This window comes from Uloborus diversus, unplaced genomic scaffold (genome assembly GCF_026930045.1).
Source record: "Uloborus diversus isolate 005 unplaced genomic scaffold, Udiv.v.3.1 scaffold_65, whole genome shotgun sequence".
Classification (NCBI taxonomy): Eukaryota; Metazoa; Arthropoda; class Arachnida; order Araneae; family Uloboridae; genus Uloborus; species Uloborus diversus.
This window is the reverse complement of record NW_026558846.1, coordinates 286295-313786: the sequence shown is the minus strand read 5'-3', so window position 1 is coordinate 313786 and position 27492 is coordinate 286295. Positions and strand designations below refer to the sequence as shown.

Below are 27492 nucleotides of genomic sequence, written 5' to 3'. Positions count from 1 at the left end.
CATTCCTTGTGCCCTACTGATGTGCCTTTTGTGCCATTTGACCCCCCTCCCCTTCCAACCTCGTTTTTACCCCCCAAATTGTACCTTCCCTGGGTTCTATCACAGCCCCCCGGGGGGCTACGGTAATGATTTTTTGTATACATGTTCTTGGGGGAGCCATTGAGTACATATACAAAATTTCAACCCCCAGGGACATCATGGGCCGGAGTAATTAAAGTTTGAAAATCACTAATTTTCCATAAATTATCATGTACTTACTCTCAGCTCATAGGGTTTGTTTATCTCGGACTGCAATTGCAAGGTTAGAACAGATCTAACAGTTATTCCAAAGTTGTCTTAGGAAATGAAATTCAATCAAGACTAAAACAGATCCAACAGTTGCAACTAGACGTTAAATCGCGGATAAAACAAATTTGCCACTGCGACTGCGCATGAGCGCAGACTTAGCTCATTGGGCTTTCTGTTTTCAGATTCTATGTTTGTTTATACTTAAGCACAGAAACAAATTAATGAATGAGATTAGAATGTTGTCCTTTCCCCTCCCCCCATTGCCGATACGAAATTTCCTTCCCCCTGTTTTTCAGTTTTGATATATTTATGGAGGGAAGAAATTTTAAATGTCGGCGCGACACTGGGGTTAAGCCATTACGATATTTTACGTGACAAATTATATGAAACTGTACGCATATGAATACGGCACATATAACTTTTTAATTGAAAGCGAAAAGTAGCTACTTTTTTTATTGGTGTGCTTATTTTCTAAATTAATGGATTTTTCACAAACAACACTTAATGAATTGAAAATATATGAAATACTTGTGTCGATATCCGTGCTTTGCAGTAATTTGTTAGCTGAAAAAAATTTTGCAATTAATTTAAGCAAGACTTTTAATGAGCTTAGTCCACGCGCAACAATGCGCATTCGCTATGGCAGATTTGGGATATCCGCTATTTGACATCGAGTAAAGTTGTATAGATCTTCTGACACATTCAAATTTAAATATTTAATGGCTTAGCTTTTTTTTTTTTGCTTGGTGATAACATGCGTTATTTCATTTTTTAAATGAACTTCTAAACAAAACTAGGTATTAAACAAGACAAAGACTTCTATCAAGAAAAAGATAAATCACCAAACAATTAAAATTATCCCATAAAACGTAAAATAATCCACGATTTAAGAAAAAATTTAATGACAAAATGTGAAAAGCTAGATTAAAATAGCCGTCAAGCTGTAAAACATTTAAAGAAACCTTCATGAAAATGTTGAATAATCTGTCAAATAAAGAAACTGTAATAGAATTTATTTAAAATACTCAAAAACAATATAATTTAAAATATAGTATTTTATTGTCCAAGAAGTTTTCTTGGCAACAGAGAGGATACAAGAATTGTAATAAAATTTAAACCGCATAATTCTCGCAAAATGAACATAGAATCTTAATAGTCAGAAAATAACTTGATGTAAAATTAGGCTAGCCATTATTGTTCCTTAAAAACACAAAACAGCGTTGTTTCAATTGAAAATTTTCTGACTTGAAGTTGTGAATTCTATAAATACAGACAAGGTAATAATATCAATGCAAAAAGATGTGATATCTCATCAAAAGCAACCCTGTTGTAAAAATTTCCCCGCCAAGAAAATCTTTAACTTTTCCGTACAAAAATAACCTGCATCCTAAACCCAAAAACCCTCAGCCATAAAAAGTTATGATATCTAGTTTGCCCGTCAAGTATCTGCCAAACTATCATCCTCCCTCTTCTCCTTTTTCATCACAGCTACTTCCATTAAAACCTCCTCCCACCTTCAACTCCTCAGAAATATGGATAGATCTTTTAAATTGTTTATCTTGTTTGGAGGGAAGCTTTTTGCTTACCAAGCAACCACTTCACTTTGAAAAGTGAATTTTGTGCGGAAAAGTTAAAGGTTTTCTTGGCGGGGAAATTTTTACAACAGGGTTGTTTTTGATGAGATCAGATTTAACTTCGAAAAAATGAGTAATGTAATGAATAAAATGTAATCTGTGTCAGAATCTTACTTAAAATTAGAAAGTGAATGATAGCATTTTATAAGATAATGATATAATTTTACGTAATTTACTTTAATTATTTGCTTGTTTTCTGAAGAAATTATGAAGAAGGCAGATGGTAAGTAAGTTTGAACAAACAACAATTTTATAACGTTAAAGTGTACTTTATTCAGTTGCATATGTTTGTTATTAATTTGAAAATTCAACAAAACTCGAAAGGCTATTTATATTTATGCTACAAAGAGTCGATACTGAAAGAGTTATGACATGATGCCATGATACTTCTGATCAGTTTAGTTATTATTTGTGATAAAGTGTTTAATTCAGTGAGTTTCAAGCTTTAGATAACTACGCCTTCTTCTCTCATGAAGAAATTGTTATATACCCCCCCCCCCCCATCTCCTTTAATTTTCAAATTTCACCCTAAAGTTAAAAGTAATTTTCAAAATTTTGCGAAAAAAAGGTTTTATCATACATTGTCAAGTTTCATTTATTTACAATTTCAAAAAAATGATTGAAATATAGTCACTCCCTAGTTTTTTTCTCACTGGTGTATCATTACCTACGACAAATTTGCAGATAAAGACGCTACAAGGCTCGCTAGCATTAATGCTTTAAAATTATATTAGGAAAGTAAAATATAATCCTAAGCGATGTCCTCCAACTCTATATTGTGAAATATTTCCGTAGTAATTAAACGTTCACTATATTAGATTATTAAAAACGATTAGCTTTTCTTGGATGACTTTTGCTTGAAAGGGTGCTGCATTGTAAGCCGAAAATCTTTAAAATATCTTTAAAAAATTTCCGGTTTCAATTTTTAGATTTTTTAAAGAAATTACAGCATGTGGAGCTTAGTCTGCTTAAAACTAGACATTTTCCCACAGAAAAAAGGGATGCTTTTACGATTACATTAGCTACATTTATGAATTTGCATATGTGTATTTTAATTGCAATTATTTGATTGAAGTAATGTATTTATACTTATGTGTGCGTCGTTTTTGCTGTTTGGCGACATGATAGGTGTGCTGTCAAAGGGTAAGTGTTCATGTAAGAAACTGTTCCAGTTATAGGCGAGGTGTTTTGGATAATTAATCTACGTATATATACGTAAAATTACGTTCATTTTATAAGCCACGTTAGTAGGGGAGAAAGGAGAGTTTACCGACAGCAGGCGGTGTGCGGTGGTAACACCGCCTGCGACCTTCGGGTTGCGCCTGTGACCTCCGGGTTGCGCCTCCCACCCCTGGTTGCGCCGTCCCTCCCCACCCCTGGTTGCGCCGTCCCGATCCGCCTCCTGCGTCATCCCACCGCCTCCCAACTCTTCGTAGAAGATGACGGGGTTTTCGCTCGTCCGCGTTTTCGCATCGTGAAAGGTTAAGAGGGTTTAGTTTCGGTTTTAATTATTTTAGCACTTTTTTTTTTTTTTTGTACTTAGAATATTTTGGACTTTGTCGTTTTTTCTTCTAACCTTATACGAAGGTTTTCGAGCGCCTGCGTTTATTGGACTTTGCCGTTTTTACTTTGTAACCTTATACGAAGGTTCTCACAAAAAATAAGCTTTCGCACGACCGCGTTTTTCCATGAAAGGTTACAATAGTATTTTTTGCAAAAATAAATTTTTTTTTTTTAAGTTGATGGTCCCACCAACCAGCCCGTTGTATTAAATCGATACACCCCATCAACTATTTTTCAATAATCTGCCGATGCAATTTGCGTACCAATGCAGTTTGTCAACAAATTTGCCTAAAATTTCCTGAAACAAAATGTGACATTAAAAATCAAAGAAGGACCCTAGAAGTGTCACTTCTACAATCCTTTAAAGTGTACTGAAATGAAATGCAACTTTACGCAATTCCCCAATTCTGAAAATAAACTTTGAATGTTTCTTCCTTTCGAGACGATAGCAGAAATAGAATATACTCTTAGCACTACATAGTATAAATCTGTTTCGCATATGATTCGCATAAATATTATCTCAGGCACTTCACTATAAGTGTTTATCACCATCTCAAACTTGGTTTTTTTTTTCCTGCTGAAATAAGGAAATCAATCACGTGTTCATGTTTTGATTATTATTTTTCTTCCTGCTGAAATAAAGAAATCAATCTCATGCTCATGTTTTTTGATTATTTTTTTTCCTGCTGAAATAAAAAAAATCAATCTCATGCTCATGTTTTTTGATTATTATTTTTTTTTCCTGCTGAAATAAACAAATCAATCTCATGCTCATGTTTTTGAGCAATCACGATTGCTTATTGCTTTCATTTGACAGTTTTGATGTCCTATCTTTTTATTTTCCCACCGCCACCCTCCGCACCGTCACCATCGAACGGGTCCTCCAGATGCTGCTCCTATAGCGAAAGCCGTCTACAGGTTGCATCCATGTCCTACACACACGCGCATACATACACAACTACACACACAAACACACATACACCTACACACACATACACAAACACATACACACAAGTACCCACACATTCATGCCTGCACACAGACTCAAACACATATGCCTACACACACATACACATACCCCCCCACACACACACATTCATACACACAACTACCCACACACTTATGCCAGCACACAGACACAAACACACATACCCCTATACACAAACACACATACCGCCCGCACACAAACACACACGCCTACATACACACACTCGTGATTACGAAAAACATAATTTGAATTCAAGATGTCAAAATTCAAATTAATTTATTATTATTATTATTATTTTTAGCCTGCTGAAATAAAGAAATCAATCGCATGTTCATGTTTTCATCATTTTTTTTTCATGCACCAAAGTAATTTTTGTAACTTGGAAAATTTCGAAGAAATTATCTTCTTAACATATACTTATATTTTCTTCTTTTCTTTTTACCTACCACAATAAAGAAAATTTGTTTATTCCATCAAATTTTCAATCTTCCGAAAAGGAAGAGAAAATTATGTGTCAAATGAATCAATATATACTAATAAAATAATTATTTTCAAATAAGTGCTTCAACATCAAATTAATTCACATGATTGAAATTGTGTCTAAAATAACAACTTGAAAAAAATTATACTGATTAAATACATTTATTTTAACATTTATAAAAAAAAAGTACTTACAATTCATTTATTCGTGCTTTCAAATATCCGATTGTTGCTATGTTTCTAATTTCATAATCACATATTTTCACTTTTGATGACAGTTCATTTACAAGTCTTAAAAAGTCAATGCAACTGTCAATATTAAGAGTGTTCAATTTTTCTCTTGAAGTGTAAGATAAGCAGTCATGTCGTCTCTGTGAGGGATGATTCACTTTACACCCCTCGCAAATGAAGAGAAGGTTGATGCATTGGCACATTTCAGAAATAAAGCACTCGCGAATTATTTCAGATGACTCCAACTCATCATTGTAATTTTGCGTAAGTCCCATCTCTTCGCATGATAACATTTCTCGAAAATGTTCAAATCCAGCTGCTAAGATTTTCTCCTTTAAATTCTCACAATCTTCTTTCATTTTTTTTATACACAATTCACTGAGGACGTCACAATCCTTTTTCATTGTTAATCCGTCAGAGCTTTCTTCAAGTTGATACAATTCACATACGCCATCTTGGCATACTACTAGCACATCACTTCCCGCAACAAAATTACTGCTGGAATATTTTGAATTATATTTCCAAATTTTCTCTTGAAAGTAAAGCCAACTCAATGGTTGAAAATTAATTTTCATACCTGAAACAACATTTTCAAGTTCGATTATAACTTTCCCGTTTTTTCGTAAACATACATTTATGTTTACATTATCTGTTAGTGTAGCAATTTCTATGTTTCGTTCCTCAAAACGATTGAACGCGTTTTGCAAAAATCTATCCAGCCAGTCTTCTTTTGTAAATTCTTCACAGGGGTGTGAAAACGGGAGGATTTCACTGCGGGGTTCCTCTATTGAACTCGTTGTTGGACAGATATCGCTTGACGATGACACGGTCGGGGAATGTTCCAAGCTAGCACCTGAAAGCATACGCCGTTTTCTCGACAATTGAGGTAATTTCCCACTCGAAGAAATCAATTGAATATGTACTTGCATCTGAGAATAAAAGGCGTTTTCGATGCGGTTCTTCACATGTTGAGGCAGTAGCACTTTGTTGCGATTTGCCGTAAGAGGGCGTGTTCCTCACCTATTTAAGCAAGTTGTCTTGTATCTTTTGGCTTATGTTTCGTTATGCTTATGTTGTGTGATGTTATGTTACATTAGTTGAAGGGAGCCGCCAGCCCTCATAATACTGGCAAGAACGAGCACTGCCTCGTTATCTTCATTCTCTTTTAAGTTTTAAATAAAAGTTAGTTTTTAAATTAGTGTTGATTTTTGGAACCACCGATAAAGCTACATAATCATATTTTATATGGTGCATTACGGCCACGAATGGAGCTGCTATGAATTTGAGTAAAAGAGAATGTACAGTGAATTAAAGCTTCTACAGAAACTAAGGTAGGCTCATAAACTTCATTATTCAGTTTATCTCAAGTTTCAATTGTACGAAAATAAGTTTAAAAAAATGACTTCAATCCAAGAATTGGAAAGCGATAAGTTTCAAAACCTTACAGCAAAGAGAACTGTTTTGCGAAGGTTAACTACTCAATTAGTCAATCAAATTGAGAAAAAGTTAAAACATGTAGGTGAAATTGATGAAGCAGAATTACGCGACGATTATGAACTTTTAATTGCAAGGTCTAACGGATTGACAGCGCTTGATAGCGAAATGTTAGAATTTATTGAACTCGAACAAATAGAGAAAGAAGTAACTTTAAATGATGAATACGAAGCTAAATGCCTAAAGTTTTCTAAAAGAATATTGCGTTATTTAGAAGATAAAAATAAAGGCAGTCGAAATTTAAGTTCTTCAAGCAACCAAAGTACAAATGCTAGAATTAATGAAAACTCTAGACAAGGGTCAGTTAAATTACCTAAGCTAGTTATAGAAAAGTTCTCAGGAGATCCAAAGCATTGGCAAAGTTTTTGGAACAGCTTTGAAAGCACAATAGACAAAAATGAAACAATTTCAGAAGTCGAAAAATTCGCGTATTTAAAAGCCCTTTTAATCGGTCAGGCAGCTAATGTTGTGTCTGGATTCGATCTTTCAAGCGAAAACTATGATAATTGTAAAGAAATGCTAAAAAATAGATTTGGCAAAAGAGATATCATAATTAACTCTTTTATGAACAAAATAATTAACTTAGAAGAGGTTAAGAGCTCTTCCAATGTTCAAGCGCTACGGAGAATTCATGACGAAATTGAAATCGCTTTTAGAAATTTAGAGGCAATGAATGTAGAATCTAAGTCCTTCGGACTCTTATTAATGCCTATTTTGCAAAAAAAGCTACCTCATGATTTAATACTGCAATTTAATAAGCAGAGAGAGGACGGTGATATTGAAATTTCTGAATTAATTTCATTTTTAAAGAAAGAAGTGGAATGTCGGGAAATTACTTTAGCAGCATGTAATGAAAATAAAGCTTCGACAATTTCTAAAGGTTATAGTAATCAAAAGAATGTTAGTAAAAGGTACGATAGAGATATTGCTACAGCCAGTGCATTGAATACTTCCGTAAATCAAGTATGCATCTTCTGCCAAAATGCGCATAGTTCCTACAAGTGTAACATTCGTGCAACGGAAAAAATAAAACAGCTTAAAACGAATAACAGATGTTTTAAATGTTTTAAGAAATTTCATTTGAGTAGGGTTTGTAATGATAAAAGTGTTTGTTTCAAATGTAATGGGAAAAATCATCATGAATCGATTTGTTTCAGAAACAGTGACGAACGTTCTAACTCAAGTAAATCTTTAGAGCAACTTAAAACTTCGGAAAATACTTTAGTCGCTTCTAATTCAAATAATGAATCTGTAGTTCCTAACGTAAATGCAAACGCTTTTGTTTCTCAGAACTCTAGTAATGCTTTGAGCGCGAAAAATGTATTGCTACAAACGTGTACTGTAGTAATTTGTACAGAATCAGACTCGAAAACTACGCGTGCAATTTTGGACCAAGGTAGTGAACGTTCTTTCATAAAAGACACTTTGGTTAAATCTTTGAATTTAAAACCCATACGCACTGAGAAACTATCCGTTTTCGCATTCGGAGCGGAAAAACCCATTGTTAAAAATTATCCTGTGGTAGTAATTGAACTTTGCGACATGGAGTTGAAAAACAAAATAAGATTAGAATGTTTGGTAACCGACACAATTTTCTCATGTCCTGTGAAGGGTCCAAGTTTACGCTCACTCGAAAAAATGCAGTGCTTGGGACTAAAGCCGGCCGATATTGTAGATAATGTCTCCGATTTACGACATTTGGGGGTATTAATTGGGGCCGACAAATTTTGGGATGTGGTGTTGACAGCGAGAAAAAGCATAAATAGAGATCTTCAGGCCGTTAACTCTATATTTGGGTGGTTTTTAGTGGGTTTAGACAGAAATACGTTTAGGCAAGCCAACTTTTCGAAGCATTCAAATGTATCGGTAGGAAATGCAATTGTTTTAAATGATTTAAGAATACTTTGGGAATTGGATTCTATGGGGTTAATTGAAGAATCTAGTAAATATTCCAAAAAAGATGAAGATTTAATTCATCACTTCGAAACAGATTTGCGATTTGTAGACGAGAGATACGAATGTAAATTACTTTGGAAAACCACAACTGACGGTCTCGAAAACAATTTTGAGGTAACTAAAAGACGTTTTGAAACTTTAAAACAAAAACTGGATAAAACTCCAGAAATATTAGCGAAGTATAAGGAAATAATAGAACAGCAGTTAAACGAAAATATAGTTGAGAAATGCGCTAATGAAATCAAAGATAAAGATTATTATATGCCCCTTCGTAATAGCGAAACGACGAATGTTCGTATCGTATTTGATGCATCTTCTAAATCTGAAAATTGTAAATCCTTAAATGAATGTTTAGAAATTGGTCCTAACTTGAATCTGTCCATTCTTGATATTATTCTTAGGTTTCGGGAGCATGAAATAGTATTTAGTGGAGACCTAGAAAAGGCGTTTTTGATGATTGGGATAGCTAAACAAGATCGGGATTTTTTGAGATTTCTCTGATTTGGGGAATCAAACGAACAGTTCAAAATTTTGCGTATGTGCCGCACGCCGTTCGGTACCAGTATTAGCCCATTTATACTAGCCGCTACTATTAAATATCATATTAAAAATATAAAATTAAAAACCCTGATGTATTTGAAATGCGTAATTCATCAATTTATGTAGATGATTTGTTTTATGGTGCTAAAACGGTGGAAGATGCATACAAATTGTCTGTAGATGCAGTAAATATTTTCCGTGACGCGATAATGAATTTGAGAAAATTGAAATCGAATTCAAATGAACTTAATGCTTTGTGGCTCAAGGATAATATTAAACAGGACGAAAATTTGAGTAAAAAATCAAAAATTTTAGGCATGAATTGGAATCTCATTAATGATTCTATCAATTTAGAGCTAACTGCTGTAATTGAATCTGTGAAAAGCAAACTAAACGACACAAAAAGGACAGTTTTAAGAACTGTAGCTAAAATATTCGATCCAGTGGGATTTCTTCAACCTTTTACTGTGCGGATGAAAATATTGTTACAAGATCTTTGGCTGTTAGGTCTAAACTGGGATGAAAGTCTTCCTAGTGCTTTAAAAGGAAGGTGGAATAATTGGTGCTCAGAACTTGAGTTCTTAAAAAATCTGACTTTCCCAAGGAAATTCTTCAGTGAGGCTGATTACACGGAACTGAGCATTCACATTTTTTGCGACGCCTCTCCTAGAGCGTTTGGAGCGGTTGCTTATTTTAGATACTCTAATAGTTACGGGGAGATTAAAACTTCCTTCATAATGGCCAAGGGTAGAGTTGCACCTTTGAAAACTTTATCTTTGCCAAGATGTGAGCTAATGGGAGCTCTTATAGGTGCTCGATTAGCGAAATATTTAAAAGGCATTTTTCCGAACTTAACCGAAAATCTGTATTGTTGGAGCGATTCAACACTTGTACTACACTGGCTAAGAAGATCTCCAAATGAGTGGAAGCCCTTTGTTAGCAATCGCGTAGCAGAAATTCAGGCAATTTGCAGTCCAAATCAGTTTTTCTACTGCGATTCAAGAAATAATCCAGCAGATATGTTAACAAGAGGAGAACAAGCTGAAACAATGGCTCCTAGTCCACTGTGGCGAAATGGACCTAGTTGGCTTACCGAATCCGAAGAATTATGGCCAAAGAAAATAGCAAAGTTCAACGAGGGAGAAATGTCCATTGAAAGCAGAAAATCGCGAAACGTCCTACAAATTTCCGCTAATAGTGAACCCAAGCAATCTGATAGTTCACTATTTGATTTAGATGAATTCGGCACTTTGAAGAAAGTGTATCAGAAGTGTATTACCGCATGGATAATGAGATTCATCAATAACTGCTAACCAAAATCTGAGAAGTTGTGTGGACCAATTGCCGCAGAAGAAAATATGACTGCCGAAATATTTTGGAGTAAAACCACGCAAATAGAACACTTCAAAAGGGAAATTGAAACCTTATCCGATGGAAAGAATATCGAAAAAATTCCAGCCTATATTTGTCGCATCCTGAAATTGATGAGAATGATCTTCTGCCTTTAAAGGGGCGAATACAGTTTGCAGATTGTCAAGAATCAGCAAAGCATCCATTGATATTGCCATCAAAGTGCAGATACGTGGAACTTTTAATAATGGATGCACACGAAAGAGTATTTCATTCTGGAGTAGATGCCACACTAACAAATCTCTGTGAAAAGTTCTGGATCATTAAAGCACGACAAAGAGTTAAAACGGTTCTTCACAAGTGTTTGATTTGTAAAAGATTCAACGCGCGTCCAGGGGCTCAGCTCCACTCCCTGCAGGTAGAATAATTGAGTCACCACCCTTTGCAGTAACTGGACTCGATTACGCAGGACCCTTTTATTGCAGAGAAAATAATGAAAAACATTATTTGCTTTTATTTACGTGTGCAGTTACGCGCGCGATCCACTTAGAACTGGTACCTTCCATGAACACTGAATCATTTTTACTGGCCTTCCGGCGGTTTATATCTCGACGAGGACTGTGTAATACAATTTATTCTGACAATGCAAAGTCATTTAAACGAGCAGATATTGAGTTGAAAAAAGTATTTAAATGCATTGGTCATCCTTCTGTTCAAGATTTATTTTCACATTACAATATAAATTGGAAATATATTGTAGAAAGAGGTGCATGGTGGGGAGGATTCTGGGAGAGAATGGTAAGAACAATTAAAACAAGCTTAAGAAAAATTGTTGAGCGCTCATCGCTCTCTCTCAATGAACTTGAAACGGTGTTTATTGAGATTGAAGCAATAATTAATTCTCGACCCATTACTTACGTATATGATGATCCCTCAGAACCCTCTCCCCTCACTCCTGCACATTTTTTAGTAGGTAAGCGATTGTTATCCCTCCCTCCAACGAGAATTTCAAAGGATGATTTATTAGGATCTAGAAAATCCACAGTTACAAAATTTAAACATCAGCAAAATGTGTTAAATCATTTTTGGAATCGCTGGCGAAAAAATTATCTATTAATGTTAAGATATGCTCATGTGTGTCAGCAAACTTCAAAAAATAAGGAATTTAAGCCTAATGATGTTGTTTTAATCGAAGATGATCGTTTCCCAAGAAATATGTGGTCTTTAGGGAAAATTACTGAAATTTTTCATGGCAGGGATAACAAAGTGCGCTCTTGTTCGATCAAAACTAAGACAGGAATTATCAGAAGACCTGTTCAACTAATTTACAACTTAGAGCTTACTTGAGCAAATAGACTGTTAAGTTTGTGCACAAAATTTAAAAATTTTAGTAAGCATATTAAAATTTTTTGTTTAAATGTATTTAAAACTGTATTGTGTTAATAATTGTTTATATTTTGACAAGGTAGTCATAGAAGAAATGTTATGTTTATCATTTATGTAGATGAAAACATTAGATGTCCTATCTGGTAAGTTTGTAAACTCTAAGTAGAGTTTAGGTGGGGAGTGTTGCGATTTGCCGTAAGAGGGCGTGTTCCTCACCTATTTAAGCAAGTTGTCTTGTATCTTTTGGCTTATGTTTCGTTATGCTTATGTTGTGTGATGTTATGTTACATTAGTTGAAGGGAGCCGCCAGCCCTCATAATACTGGCAAGAACGAGCACTGCCTCGTTATCTTCATTCTCTTTTAAGTTTTAAATAAAAGTTAGTTTTTAAATTAGTGTTGATTTTTGGAACCACCGATAAAGCTACATAATCATATTTTATACACTTAAAGATATTGTCACATCTGTTCTGTTTCTTCTTTGTCTGTTTTCATGAAGCATAATAAGGGCTGTTCTATTGAAGTTTGCTGAAGCGTTTCGCAAGGAAAACTCATCGAGAACCGTTGATCTATGGGTGTCGAATGGTGAGATAAGTTTGCCGAAATTTATTAGGAAAACTCGGCATGAACATTTAGCATATTCACAAAATAAAATAATTCTTTTTCAAACGGCACTAACGACTATGCACCTTTAAAATCGAAGTAGAAATGAGAATTTTATCTCGCTTGCAACGTCATAGTTGCTTGTGGTGCTGTAGTCAAAACTGATTTAAAAAATCACAAGTTGATGAATCAATGATAATCATAGCTTGGGAAAGGTACATCGGTGCTATCGCTTATCATATGATTCACAGTCACATGTTTTCTGACGGCGTCCACATTCGATCCACGTGACACTTAATCACCGCTGATCGAAGGGTTATCGATACGCGCATGCGCACAACGTTTAATAACACACGTATTGTCTTATAGTCCAGTTGCATGCTTAGGGTAAAAGATCCTCCGTGGGAAATTTCGTGAGGAAATTGTGAGACCAATTCTAATGCATTCCTTATGGCCTATATAACTATGCCTCACCGGGTGTTTTGCTTGAATTTGTGTCAGACGGCCTATATGACGTCATTAATCCAAGATGGCGGCTGCACTAGATATTGATGACAATTTTCGGTTTTGATTCATTTTTAAGGCATATTATGAAATGTTTCAACTTTTATTATATATTTAATATTTTAATACTATTATATTTCAAATTCAAAAACAAATTATCTGTATAAAATAAATTATGTATTTTGTCACTTTTGATTTTCGATACAGATTTTATGAACTTTTTTATTATACAATAGCAGTTAAAAATATTTTAGAAAGCTTTTACGATAAAAATCAAGTTTATTATTCCAAAAAAATTGTGAAATTATTTGCATACACGTGTTTTTGGGGTTATAAGAAGCTTTTTTTTTTCTTTTATGTAGAAAAAATTTACAACGTCCGTTACTTAATATCGGAAGCAATGACAATTTTATTATTTACATTTTTTGTGCTCTAAATAATGAATAAATTATTTAAACTCTGATTTTAATTCAAAAATATATATTTAAAAGTAAACAAACAAGTCTTACTTAAAGTGTCATCAATATCGCTTTGTTGGCTGTGCTTTTCACATAAGTCCTCATCACCTCCACCCATACAAAGTTCAGTGCATGCAATGTTTTAAGATTTGCATTTGCATGAAACAATGCATTTGCCCTTTACGCAGCTGCATCGAACTAATTTCAAAATGGACTCAGATGCACAAGGAAGTACACATAACTTAAGCATAGAAGTTGTCTTTCTTTTCCCATCCGAAGTCTAACGGTGATGGTAAATTCTGGTGCTGCTGGTCAGCAAGACGCCACTCCAATACCTGATAATGCGCTCTTAAAATATATGGGGACAAAGATGCTCTTGTAGGGGGCAAAATTTCATTTTGAGCCTACTGCTTGGAAAACATGAACCAACGAAGTTCTCCAATATCTGAAATCTTGGTCACCGGCACATACAAGGAGCAAATAAATCCTTCAATAGCAACTTTATCATTTGCATAAATTCTTCGGTTGACCCCAGATGACTCAGAGCATCAAGAGTATTTTTGTCTGCCGTCTTATAAATTTTTCAAAAAGATGGTTTCCCTTCTTAGTAAGTGAACCTGTTGTATCACATCCTGATAGAGCATGGAGTCCTGATATTCCTTTGAGTTTTTTTCTGGTCCTAATGCTATTATAATGCCTTTAATATCTCTCTTTGTGTTTTCTTATCTTTTAATGCTTCCCCATATGCTGAACATTTGAGCTTACTTGTCTTTGCAATTTTATAGGACGTTATTTCAGTCAGGGACTGAGGTAATGTCGAAAGGGAACGGGATGCTGAAGGTATGATAAGAGAAAGTGGAATTTGTCTATCCGAGTCTTTTTTCTGTTGATAAAGTACCATTACAATGCCATGCAAAGTACCCTTCCCATAAGATGTGTCTTCAAGAAAATCAATGTTATCTGCAACATAAAATAAAAATCTTGCCTTTTTCAAATCAGGAGGAATATACATCCCGTCACTATCATCCATGCGCCTTATTAACCTATTGGCTATCTATGTTTCCAAACGTAGAACTTGAGCGTAATCAATCGAAACACCTAGTTTATGTAAAAAATCAATTATGTATTTGCTTTGGGTAATAGAGTACATAGTAAGGCCAACACCAACTTGCAAAGGCATATCTCGGGCGTGTGGATGAACAGTTTCTTTCGAAGCTTGGTACGGAGACAGTATTTTGTACATGAATATGCGTGACAGTCTTTTAGCTTTATTCAGCACGATATTGTCCTGCACCTCAGAAATAGAATTAATTTCGAATTTTCCGTTGCAGCACCATTTAAAAAACGGATCAACTTCGATTGGAACGGCATCAACTATCTGATTCTGTTCAAAAGATCCTGTAAATGTCCATTTCTGATCAGATGAAACTGCTTCGCGTAAAATGTTTGCAGCTTCAAAGATAGTTCTCATGTTTTTTCCAATGTCTATAAAATAATCTTCTGCATTAGATAGGGTAATATCTGCAGTTTCCTTTGAAGATACGCGTTGCGACACATTTACAATTTTTGGATAACTAAATATAGCGTCATCAATTTCTTCTTGAATGAGATTTTTAATTTATTTTCGCGTTTTATTTTTTCCTAAATTTTTATTTGCAATTGACCGATAATTCATTTCAAGGTCTGCTATTGTAGTAACATTTCCCTGAACAAGAAAATCATTTAATGCACACAGGAATGCTACGTCTGTTGCTTTATTAGAAATAATGTCTTGTGACTTTGTTACAACATCAGGATCGCAATTTTTTCGTAAAACATTTAATACATGTTTAGCAATATTTATGGTGTAAAATGTTCTTTGCATGAGGGTCTCTTGGATCTGTACAGTCACTGAGTTTAATTTTGAAAGTTTCATTTTTGGAAATTTTAATAGGTTTTTTTAATTGCTGACCTGCAGAATTTGTTTTTATCGCCACCAATGGTTTTCTTACACCGCCTTTTCCGAGGCAGAAAAACCACTTATTTTTGTCACCAACGACAATTTTGGATCTCGTTGTGTATAGCCTACAACATTGTCTTCACGAATGGAAGTAGGACAATATAGTTTATTCTTATCCATTTCGTGAAATCTCTTACTTCTGTCCATGATTGCTTTATGAGTGCACTTCTCTCAGCATCCTGCATGCCATGATGCGGTTTTCATTTTTCAATTCTTCTACAGTCACATTTGTTAATCGTTCAGTAAATAATGTATATACTCTTTGTCATTCCATTCTACTCTCTTCTTGATGCATTCTAACACTTTATCATAACCAATGGGTTTAACTAATGATCACTTCTTCTTAATCTGACAAAAAATACATAGTTTATATTTAATTTGTAGCCTTGCTTTTTTCGAAGATGGAGGCAAAAAAACTTGTAAATGAGTTTCTGGGAGAGAAGACATAGTGAATAAAATAGCAGTGATAAGTTAAGGGAAAAATAGTTAGTCATTGTTAACCGTACTTGAAGATTTGCAGACTATTCACCAACGAACCGAGAAACAATACTTTCTCTACGCAAAAGAAACTTTCTCTTCCACTCTCCCTACAAATTCCTTAAGAGCACCCCCAATGTACGATATTCATATCCGGTCAAAGAGTTTAGGGGGTCAGGGGGTATGCAGGTTATTAGAATTCAGTCAAACGATTATACAGTCAAACCTTGTTAAAATGAACTCAAATGGACTTTCAAAGTAAATTTGTCTAAACAGTAGCTCGTTTTATCCGAAAAACAATAGCGTTAGGTGTGTTAAGTGATTTTCAACAGAAGGACGGGGATCGCAAATGTTATTCGCTTTAACAGTAATTCGTTATAATCGTGTTCGAATTAACGAGGGTCGACTGTACTAATGTTTAGTAATCTTAGCGTGAAAATTAAAAGTATTTTTAACTGTGAAAGTTCACCCGAGGTACTTTTAAAACAGCTAATTCTGAGAGCCAAAGTAAAAAAAGAAGATTTATCAGAATTTTTTTTAAAATGAGTTAATAAAAAAAAAATAAATAAATATTTTGCTTTTAATTTATAATAAGAAGATGAATAGAATATTAATCAAGTAAATTCACCAGAAAATTATCACAAAATACCCAAAAATTAACTCATAATTGCAAAAACTCATTAAAGCCGCCATCTTGGATTGATGACGTCATACAGGCCGTCTGACACAAATTCAAGCAAAACACCCGGTGAGGCATAGTTACACAGACCATAAGGAATATATTAAAGTTGGTCTCACAATTTCCTCACGAAATTTCCCATGGAATGTAATATGCCCCCCTACTATTATATACAATCTGCTCATCATCCAATCAAAGACATGGAAAAAAGTGACATCACTATTTTGAACTTTAATTGGTCAAGGAATTGACGTCATCGCGAGTATAAAAGGGTCTTGATTACAAAATTAGTCACTTCTGAGTTTTGTTGTTATCCAGACCAGACCAGACGTTCTCTCGCTACTTTGGCTCTCGCCCTCTACGTTCGAGCTTTTAAAACTATTTTCACTTTGCTTTTTAAGCTTTCCAGTGCAATTTTCTTGAGTTATTCATTATCTTGATTTTTAAGATGGAATTTACTAAGGAAAACATCGCTTCAACTTCTGGATCCAACGTAAGTTTATTTAGTACTCTTAATTTTAGTTTTTAATTAATTTTAGTTTTAATTATTTTTTAATTCAAATACTTCATTTAACTTTAGAAGTAATTTTTTTAGCTTTTCAGATTTAATTTGTAATTAATTATTTTTTTTTAACTTTTCAGATTTAGTTTTAATTTATTAATTTTATCTTTTAATTAATTTTAACTTTGCAGTTAATTCTTAACTTTATTCGACATTCCTAATTGTTAATTTCTAATCTTAATTTAACTCTTAATTTTAGTTCTTCATTTAGCTGTAGTATTTAATTCTTAATTGTGTATCAGCAATGACAAAAAAATTCTTTTCTTTCACAGTTCATTGATTTCGGTATTAATGATGTTGAATTTGATGCATTGATTGCTTCAATTCCGGAAGACCAATTGAGATTTGCAGTTGTAGCGCCTCCACCGGGATTTGCGCCAATTGTAAGTATTATTTCATATTGACGTGTTGTAATCATATTTTTATTGAATATGTATTTATTATTTTTTATTATTTTGAAACCAGGCTGGCCCCAGCGGAGTCTCACGACCTAATACTGCTTCGATTGTGTCTGATCTTACATCCGGGTCATCTTCCAATTCGAACGCAGTTTGTTCAAATGTAAGTATTATTCCTTATTAGTGTTTTGTAACAAAATCGTTTTGCGGGATATGCATTCATTATTTTTATTATTTTTAAACAGGTTGGTCCTAGTACTGTAACACCACTTGTTGCACCGGATCCTGTAGTTCCGACTATGATACCCTCAACCATTGTGTCTGCAACATCCAAATCTGTCCTTGCTCCATCAAAGATGTCGCATGTAAGTACATTTTTTTATATTTCAATGATATTACATTTTCAGACATTATCGAAATTATCTCTTTTGATTGTTCACTGCAAGTAAAAAATCTTTTTGATTGTAAAATTTTGTCTTGCAAATTAAATCATGCCTTTTAGTTTCCCGTAAAACCGTGTTAGAAAAAATTATATTTTTTATCGTGTTGTAACAAGTCAAATCCTGTTACAAAGACATTGTCACTTTTAGTTTTCCATTATGATATGATTACACTTGTATTAACATGTCTGAAAAATAGTATCATGCATTTTTAAATTTCTCTCTCTCTCTTACTTTTTTTGGATATTGTTAATTTTTAAAATGTATTCAAAGAGAGAGGGATCCATTTTGGGTGGGAAAGTGTATTTATGTGTTTCAGGTGCGCGATTGGATATTTAATTTTGGAAATGTGAAAATTACATTTCATGTGCTTTCAGACGCGCGAATAGGGAAAATTGTTTTTATTTTTTATTTTTTGGAAATTGTATTTTGTGTGTTCATGAAATTAATTTACTTGAGAGAGAAATTATTTACAAGCTTGAAAATTTATACATGTTAGGAGAATTATTTCATTCGTTTGAGAAAAAAAAATTATTTATGTTTTTACAAGTTGAATTATTTTATATCACAGAGGGAAATCTGTGAGAAAAAAATTTCAGAAATTATTTACAAGTTTGAAAACTTTGCATGTTCACTTTAACAACTTGTTGGAAATAATTTTATGTGCTAGAAAAAAAATTTTCGTTAAAAAAAAATTATTTTTATACTTTTTATAAATTTGAGAAAAAATTTATGTTATAAAAATTTTATATGCGTGTAATACACGAAAAATAAAAAATAATTGTTTAAGAAAAAAAATATTATTTGATTATGAAGTTATTTTAATAGTTTGAAAATTTATACATGTTAGGAGAATTATTTCATTCATTTGAGAAAAAAAAAAAAAACGCGCGATTCGGAAATTATTTAAAAGTTTAGAAGAAGCGCACTAGAATGAAATCTCAATGTGGAATAATTTTCACCCTTTGTACAAAACTTCTTTTCAAAAACCCTTTTTTCAATGTGTGCTGATATTGTGACGAAATTCGTCCTATGACACACTGCGAAAGTTAGATAGCCGTTTCCCCTCTCATACATTCTGGTTCATTGGCGCGTAAAAGCTCTGGACTTTCGAATGTAATGAAGCGTAAATTTCTCTTCTTGTCTTTCTTGTTGATATTGTGTAATGCGCGATTACATAGCATGTTTTGGAAGTGGTAAAAATTGGATTATTTTGGAAAATGTATTTATGTTTTATGCAGGGACACCATTGGGAAACTGTTTTAGATTATTTTTAGAGTATTTTCAAGCTTGCGTTAGTATATTAATATGTTAGATTATTTTGGAGAAAAAAAATGCTCCTTTGTGTGTATGTGAGAGAGAGAGAACCCCCCCCCCCCTATGGTTTTCACATGTTCATTGACGTGTGAAAAACTTTACCCATAACGTCTCGCGTATTTACACATAGTGAAGCCACGCTTTGTTGAGAATGAAACTTGGAAAGTCAGATTTCTTCCTACGTTTTTACGCTCGAAACATATTTTGTATTGTATACTATGTTTTCAGATGCGTGATTAATGGGGGGGGGGGGGGGAAATTGTGTTATAAAAATGTATTTTTTTACTTTTAACAAGTTGAGAAATTGATGAGAGAAAAATTGTGAATGTATTTGTTTAATAAAAAGTTATTTTGATAGTATGAGAAAGTTTTGCTTAATGAAAAAATTATTTTGAAAATTTGAGAAGAAAATTCTCGATTAATGAAAAATAATTTACAAGTTTGGAAACTTTATTTTTTTATACGTTTTAAAAGTCCTAGAAAAAAATTTATACTCAAAAAAAATTTTGTATGAAAAAATTTATTTCATTATACATTGTTAAAAAAACACTTTATGTGTAAAAATGATTGAAATCATAAGATGTGGGGGAAAAATTACTTATGTTTTTACAAGTTAATTGATTGAAATCGCAAGTTTAAGAAAAAAATTGTTTCAGAAAAGTTTTGCTTAATGAAAAATTATTTTGCTAACTTTAGAAAAAAAAATTTATTACTGAATGAAAAATTATTTACAAGTTTGAAAATTTCACAATTGAAAAAAAAAATAATTATGTTCATGAAATTATTTTTGAAAAATAATAATTACAACTTGGAAAAGAAACGATTTCGATTAAGAAAAAAAAAACTTTTGCTTAGAAAGAGAGAGATTTACTTTTCGAAAGCTTTCAGTCTATTGACGCATACTAACTACCCCCTGACGTTTCACTCCTAACAGATAATGGTGGGGATTCCTTTCCTCCCCTCTCATGTGTAAAATGCATCGAACTTTCGAATGCGATGACCGAAAAATTCTCTCTCTCATTCTCACTTTGTTGATAAACAAAACGTTAAGAGTTAACAGAAAGTTAAAGCTGCGTTCTTCAAATATTTGATTCTTGTTGGTTTTGAGAATATATTTTGGAAAAGTTATATTTCAGGGACACGATTTTTATATTATGTTTTGGAAATTGTATTTTTATGTATTTTCAGATGTCGCGATTGGGAAATTGTTATATGTTATGTGTGGGAAAAAAAAATATTTTGGAAGTGGGTAATTTCAGATTCGCGATAGCATATTTTATTATCAAATGTATACTGTGTTCGATTAGTGTTGAGAATGTATTTTTGTTAGGATTTTCAGGTCTGTGTTTTGGTAAGTCAGGTATTTGTGATTAAAATACTGTTTTTGTCTTCCATTGAGAATAGGTTTTCATTGAGTTAGGAGAACTTTCGTTAGGCATTTTTTAGACTATTGTTAAGAAAAGGTTTTCGTGAGGAATAGGTTTTCTTAGAGTTGGGTTTGTCTCCTTTGAGTGATATCTGTCAAGAATAGAATTTCATTAGGAATAGATTTTAAGGGGGAAAAACTTTGCTTTTTAAACCTCGATTCTGAAAGAGATTTTTTTTATCTCTTTGATAGGTTTTCCCTACATGCAGTAACACGTTTTCGAGGAAGGATGAGCTTACACGTCATGTAAAGACACATATGGTTGTAAAACCATTTTCATGTGATGAATGCGGCAAAGGGTTTACACGCAATTCGGACTTAATCCGTCATAGATTGACGCATGCCCCCGCTCCTACTCAAGCTCCAATTGAAAGCGAAAAATGCGGCAAGGTATTCTCACGTCAAGATAATTTAAGAGCACATATTCGCACAGCACATGGAGAGCCCCTTCACAAGTGCTCCCATTGTGAGCAAATGTTTCTCAAGAGGTCGAACTTGCCACAACACGTCAGGGTGTCACATGGTGAAAAACGAAAAGCTGAAGATCAAGGGAATGGCGTTCGAGGTGGTAAACGATGCAAACGAGAAAAGTCTTCGCGCGACAGCGCATTCGGAGTTTTCTCCTCCGAATTCTTCGTACCACTTCCTGAAAACGCTGAAGATGTGAAAATGTGTTTTCGTGAACTCCGTCCGAAAATAGAAGATGTGCTGAGAGAGGAAATGAGGGAAAAGAGAGCCATTAAATGGCGTCTAGTGATGAAAGCGCTCCTTTCTCGCACATCAGCCGATGGTGCAGAAGTCACATCCTCCTACTTCAGCTGTACATGCCTGACGGAGTTGACGGAAGAATCTATCCCTGCACATATGGATGAGGCTATTGCAGCAGTGGATAAAAATCTTGAAGAATTCATCCAGTTATATAGGATCGGGCTGGACTCTCGAAAAAATTCAGCATGTGGAACTTCTAGTTGCAAAGTATCGCCCCCTAGCTGCTAGCAGCTACATTCCGCTGCCGAAAAAATTAGCTTCAAAGAAAGCAATTTTGAATATACAGAATGAGGACAACAAATGTCTCGTCTGGTGTCTACTTGCGGCAAAAATAAATATTCACTGGGAAAGGCATCCCGAAAGAGTATCCCACTATCTCCTATATGAAGATGAAATAAAAATGGAGGGAATTGATAGTCCTGTTCCACTCACCCAAATCCCTAAAGTGGAGAAGCAAAATAATCTCCGGATTAATGTATATGGATTTGAAGAAGATGAAGTGTTCCCATTATACATTTCAAAGCAAGTGAATATCGAATGCATCAACCTTCTGCTAATATCCCGTAAAGAAAGGCAGCATTATTGCCTCATCAAAAACATGAGCAGATTGCTGGGAGACTTGACGAAGCACAATGGTTCAAGATTCTACTGTGAGAGATGTCTCCATCGCTTTTCAGAGGAAAGATTGCTGAAGGATCATAGTGAATACTGCAATAAATTAAAGCCACAAAAAATTAAAATGCCTGAAGGCGAAGATGCCATTTTGAAATTTAAAAATGAACATCCTCAGCATCCCCTCCCATACATTATTTATGCAGACTTTGAGGCAATCATCAGAAAAATTAGTGGAGCAACACCGGACATACAAGCTTCATTTACTGAAAAAAAGTCCTCTCATGAAGCCTGCGGATATTCATATGTTATTGTGGGGCTTGATGGAAAATCAATGAAACCAGCAGCTGTGTATAGAGGCGAAAATTGCATAGAGTATTTTCTTAATGCAATATTAAAAGAAAAAGAAGAATTATCTGAAAAATTAGCACATATAACACCATTTAAGATGACACCTCAAGATAATGCAAAATTTTTAAGGGCAACAACATGCAATATATGCAAAAAGCCTCTACAAAATGATCGCGTGAGAGATCACGACCACCTCAAGGGCGCATACAGAGGGGCATTGCACAATACCTGCAATTTGAAATTTAAAATGAGTAAAGTCATCCCAGTAGTATTTCACAACCTCAAGCATTATGACGCACACATAATCATGCAGAAACTGGGGAAAATAGAAAAGCACGAATTCAATGTCATCGCCACAAGCATGGAAAAATATATATCCTTCAATATAAGCAATATGCATAAAGAAATTAAAATTACGCTGCAATTCATCGATAGTTTTCAGTTTCTCTCAACATCTCTAGAAAAATTAGTGCAAAATATGGGAAAAGATGAATTTCATATTCTGAGGGAGAATATTAAGAATAATGCAGATCTGCTCATTAGAAAAGGTGTGTACCCCTATGAGTATTTTGAATGTTTTGATAAATTTAATGAAACCTGTCTTCCACCCAAAGCAGCCTTCTACAGCTCGTTGAGTGACGAGCACATTACAAACGAAGATTACATGCATGCAAAGAATGTTTGGGATACATTTTAAATAAAAAATTTAGGAGAGTATCATGATCTCTATGTCAAGTGGTGACGTGCTATTATTAGCAGATACGTTCCAAAGATTTCGAAGATTGTGTCTTCAATCCTATTCTATCGAAGCGGCCCACTGTTCACATTACCAGGATTTGCATGGGAGGCCTGCCTGAAAATGAGTGAACAGCCATTGGAGTTGTTAACGGATATAAATATGCACTTGTTCGTCGAGAAAGGCATTCGTGGTGGCATCTCTATGATCACCAAGTGCATGGCCAGTGCTAATAATCCGTTGGTTCCCAATTATGCCTGCGACAAACCTACAAGTTATTTAATGTACTGGGATGCAAACAATCTGTATGGTTGGGCCATGTCCCAGGCTCTTCCATATGGAGGGTTTAAATGGGTATCCCCTGATTCAATTTCTTTGAATGAAATTTTATCAACGCCAGATGACGGTGAAATCGGTTATTTTCTTGAAGTCGATCACCACTATAAAAAAGAACTGCATGAAATGCATTTTCAATATCCGTTAGCTCCTGAGAGGTTAACAATTTATGAAAATATGCTCTCTGATTACTCAAAAAGATTATTAGGGGAGAGCAAACATATTAAATGTGAAAAACTAACGCCCAACTTGATGGATAAAAAAAATTATGTACTCCACTATAGAAATTTAAAATTTTATGTATCCCAGGGATTAGAAGTAACCAATGTTCATAACATCATCCAGTTCAAGCAAAAACCATGGTTAAAGAAATACATTGATTTCAACACGGAAATGCGGAAAAATGCAAAATCCTCTTTCGAAAAAGATTTTTATAAGCTACTCAATAATGCAGTATATGGAAAGACGATGGAGAATATTCGTAAACGAATTGACATCCAATTAATTAATAATAGTAAAAAGGCTGAAAAAATTGTTGCAGCCCCAACATTTCAATCCTTCTCCATTTTCAATGAAGATCTTGTCGGGGTTGAAAGAATAAAAAAAAGCATAACACTCAGTCGTCCATTGTACGTAGGCCTTACTATATTGGAACTGAGTAAAATTCTTGTTTGATGTTTAGATTTCATTATGAACATATTTTGAAAAAATATGGAACACAAGAACAACTCCTTTTCACGGACACAGATAGTTTATATGTTATATTATTTTTACGAAATGTATTTACAGTGATATGGCTGAAAATCCTGAACTTTTCGATTTTTCTGAAAACCCAGCAACGCACCCTCTTTACAGCGAAGCAAACAAAAAAAGAATTGGTTGTTTTAAAGATGAACTGGCATCAACTCCAATGCATGAATTTATAGGGCTACGAGCCAAAATGTATTCCATAAAATCCGCACGTGGTGAAAAGAAAACAGCAAAAGGAGTTTGCAAAAATGTGATTAAAAAGAAGATTAAACACGAAAATTATAAAAATACTCTGCTGAATGGAAAATTACTGAGAGAGAGGCAAATGAGGATACAAAGTATCAAGCATAATTTATATACCATGCATCAAAATAAAATTGCAAAATTGCTCTTTTGGCGTTTGATGACAAACGCTATATATTAGAAGATGGGGTACACACTTTAGCATATGGCCATTGCAGAATAAAGAAGAACAGCTGAAGAATTTGTAAATAATGAAGAATTGTAAATATTTGTACATATATTGTAAATAATTTCATATAAGGAGCAGCTATGATGGGGGCGATACGAAAGAATGAATGCTGAAAAAGAAGTAATTGATACAATTTGAAAACAAGAAGATTTGTTCGAAGAAATGAAGATTTTATTTTTGACCACTTTTTGATTGCATATATTTTTGTATATAGTGTATATATTTCTGTGTTTTACATGTGCGAGTGAATGCTTGAATGATTTTGAATGAATGACTTTGAATGAATGTGTGAGTGAATGGATTTGTGTGTGATTAATGATTTCCTGGCTGAGCTGAGGAAGGGGACTGATACCTGGGTATCAAAAAACCCCTCGGTCTATGACGCCCTGAATGAAATCTCCAGCTGTCAGGAAATGATTATTTAATGAGTGAATTGCTTGAAAATCTTAGTTATGATCCGCTTAAAGTCCCAAATGTATTTAATATTAATGTTGTGTATGTGCCACAAATTGAATGTAAGTGTTTGATAACCTTACATAATAGGATTATGCGCACTAAAATTGTATGTACATGTTGTTAGAAATTTTCATTTCAGAATATACTTAGTGATATGAAGAAAAATTGATTAATTCGAAGTGTATAAGAAGACGAATTTTTGTAAGTACATTTTAAAGGATTGTAGAAGTGGTATTTCTTTGATTTTTTTGAGACAATTTTATTTCAGGAAATTTTATTTCAGAAAATTTTATTTCAGGAAACTGTATTTGGCATATTCAAAATTAATCTGCATTGGTATGCAAATTGCATTGGCAGATGAAAAAAAAATAGTTGATGGGGTGGCAGATGAAAAAAAAATAGTTGATGGGGTGTATCGATTTAATACACCGGGATGGTTGGTGGGACCATCAACTTAAAACTTATTTTTTGTGAAAACCTTCGTATAAGGTTACAAAGTAAAAACGGCAAAGTCCAAAAAAACGCAGGCGCTCGAAAACCTTCGTATAAGGTTAGAAGAAAAAACGACAAAGTCCAAAATATTCTAAGCACAAAAAAAAAACGTGCGAAAATAATTAAAACCGAAACTAAACCCTCTTAACCTTTCACGATGCGAAAACGCAGACGAGCGAAAACCCCGTCATCTTCTACGAAGAGTTGGGAGGCGGTGATATGACGCAGGAGGCGGATCGGGACGGCGCAACCAGGGGTGGGGAAGGACGGCGCAACCAGGGGTGGGAGGCGCAACCCGGAGGTCACAGGCGCAACCCGAAGGTCACAGGCGGTTTTACCACCGCACACCGCCTGCTGTCGGTAAACTCTCCTTTTTCCCCTACTCACGTTAAATCCATCACGCTCAGTCAGCAACGGTCATTCCAAGAACCACTTTCACTTCACCAATTACGTTCATTTAATAAGTGTCGTTCAATGAATGAATCAATCAATCAATCAGGTTCAGTCCACCAAGTACAATCACCGACTCAATAAATCACGCCCAAAGGCTCCCAATTGCTTTCAGGCTGCCCAAAACCAACTGATTTTTTAAGGTCGTGAGACGAAACAAGTCTTCTGAAATAGTTTGTGAGTAAGCCTACTCTGTATTAGAAGAACGTAACTGTTTTTCGATGATCGTGACAAGCAGGTCAATGAAAAGATACAACTTTTCCGGATGAGAAAAACAAAATTTTTGAAGGGTCATATGACTTTAAAAGTACTGTCATGATGTTTAAAAAAAACTTTCTTTATATTAAAAATTGGCATAAATTTTCCAATCTTCAGTATGGAAGTTAATCAGTAATAGTCCAAAAGTCCATGAGTGGCAGACCTACGTCATAGTATAAAGACCCAAAAATTTTCTACGCAAGGACATCATAGTAGGTAAGAAAGGTTCGCTATTATTTAAGCTAATTCGCGCTGGCTTTGGCAGGAAATAAGTAGCAAAGGCGCGTAAAATTGATGCAAAAGCTAAACATCCTAGACTCATTCCACGTCGCGTGACCTGGTGTTTGACATCCAACCATCTACCATTTGTAGGACGTTCTAGAGAGGAGCAAACATGCCTTTGAAACTAACCTATGGAAAGTTTCAGCATCTAAGACACAAATCATGAGGATCTAGGATACCTCAAAAAGAAAAAAAGGTGCGCTCCAAATGACCTCCAATGGGGGAACTGTGCCAAACATGACAATTCGCTTCACAAAGCTGATCCGCCATTTTGGAGCCCCTTTGTTTAGCGGTTCTAGATCCTCAGGATTTGGGTCTTGGAAGCTGAAAATTTGTGTCGTGAGTTTTTTGAAGGCATGCCTGCTCCTGTGTGTAAAGTTTCAATTAAATCAGAGATGGTCGGGTGGGGACGACGAAGTCACTTGAGGTGGAATGACTAAGATTTTCACGCAACTTTTGCTACCTGTTTCCTGCAAAAGCCTGCGCGACTCAGCTTAAATAAGAGCGAACCTTTCTTACCTGCTCCGATGTGCTTACGCAGAAAAGTTTTGAGCCTTTATTCTATGACGTAGGTCTGGCACTCACAGGCTCTTGCTCTACATTTAACAGTAAGAGAATCTATTTTGTTGATGACACGTTACCAATTGTGGTAATGAAAACAAAAATAAATTCAGAAAAGTATCTGTGTATTCTGGATTGGGACTTGACTCTCCACCGTCATACTATTGTTAACAGGAGAGTGGGTACTTGAGCAGGGA

At 34.5% G+C, this 27492-nt stretch overlaps 1 protein-coding gene across 4 annotated transcripts in view; it reads left to right on the top strand.

Annotated features, from left to right (window-relative positions):
* The window catches only part of LOC129233714 (sialin-like), a 71103-nt gene that overhangs the window by 11224 nt on the left and 32387 nt on the right, over nt 1-27492 (top strand). The window lies entirely within an intron of this gene.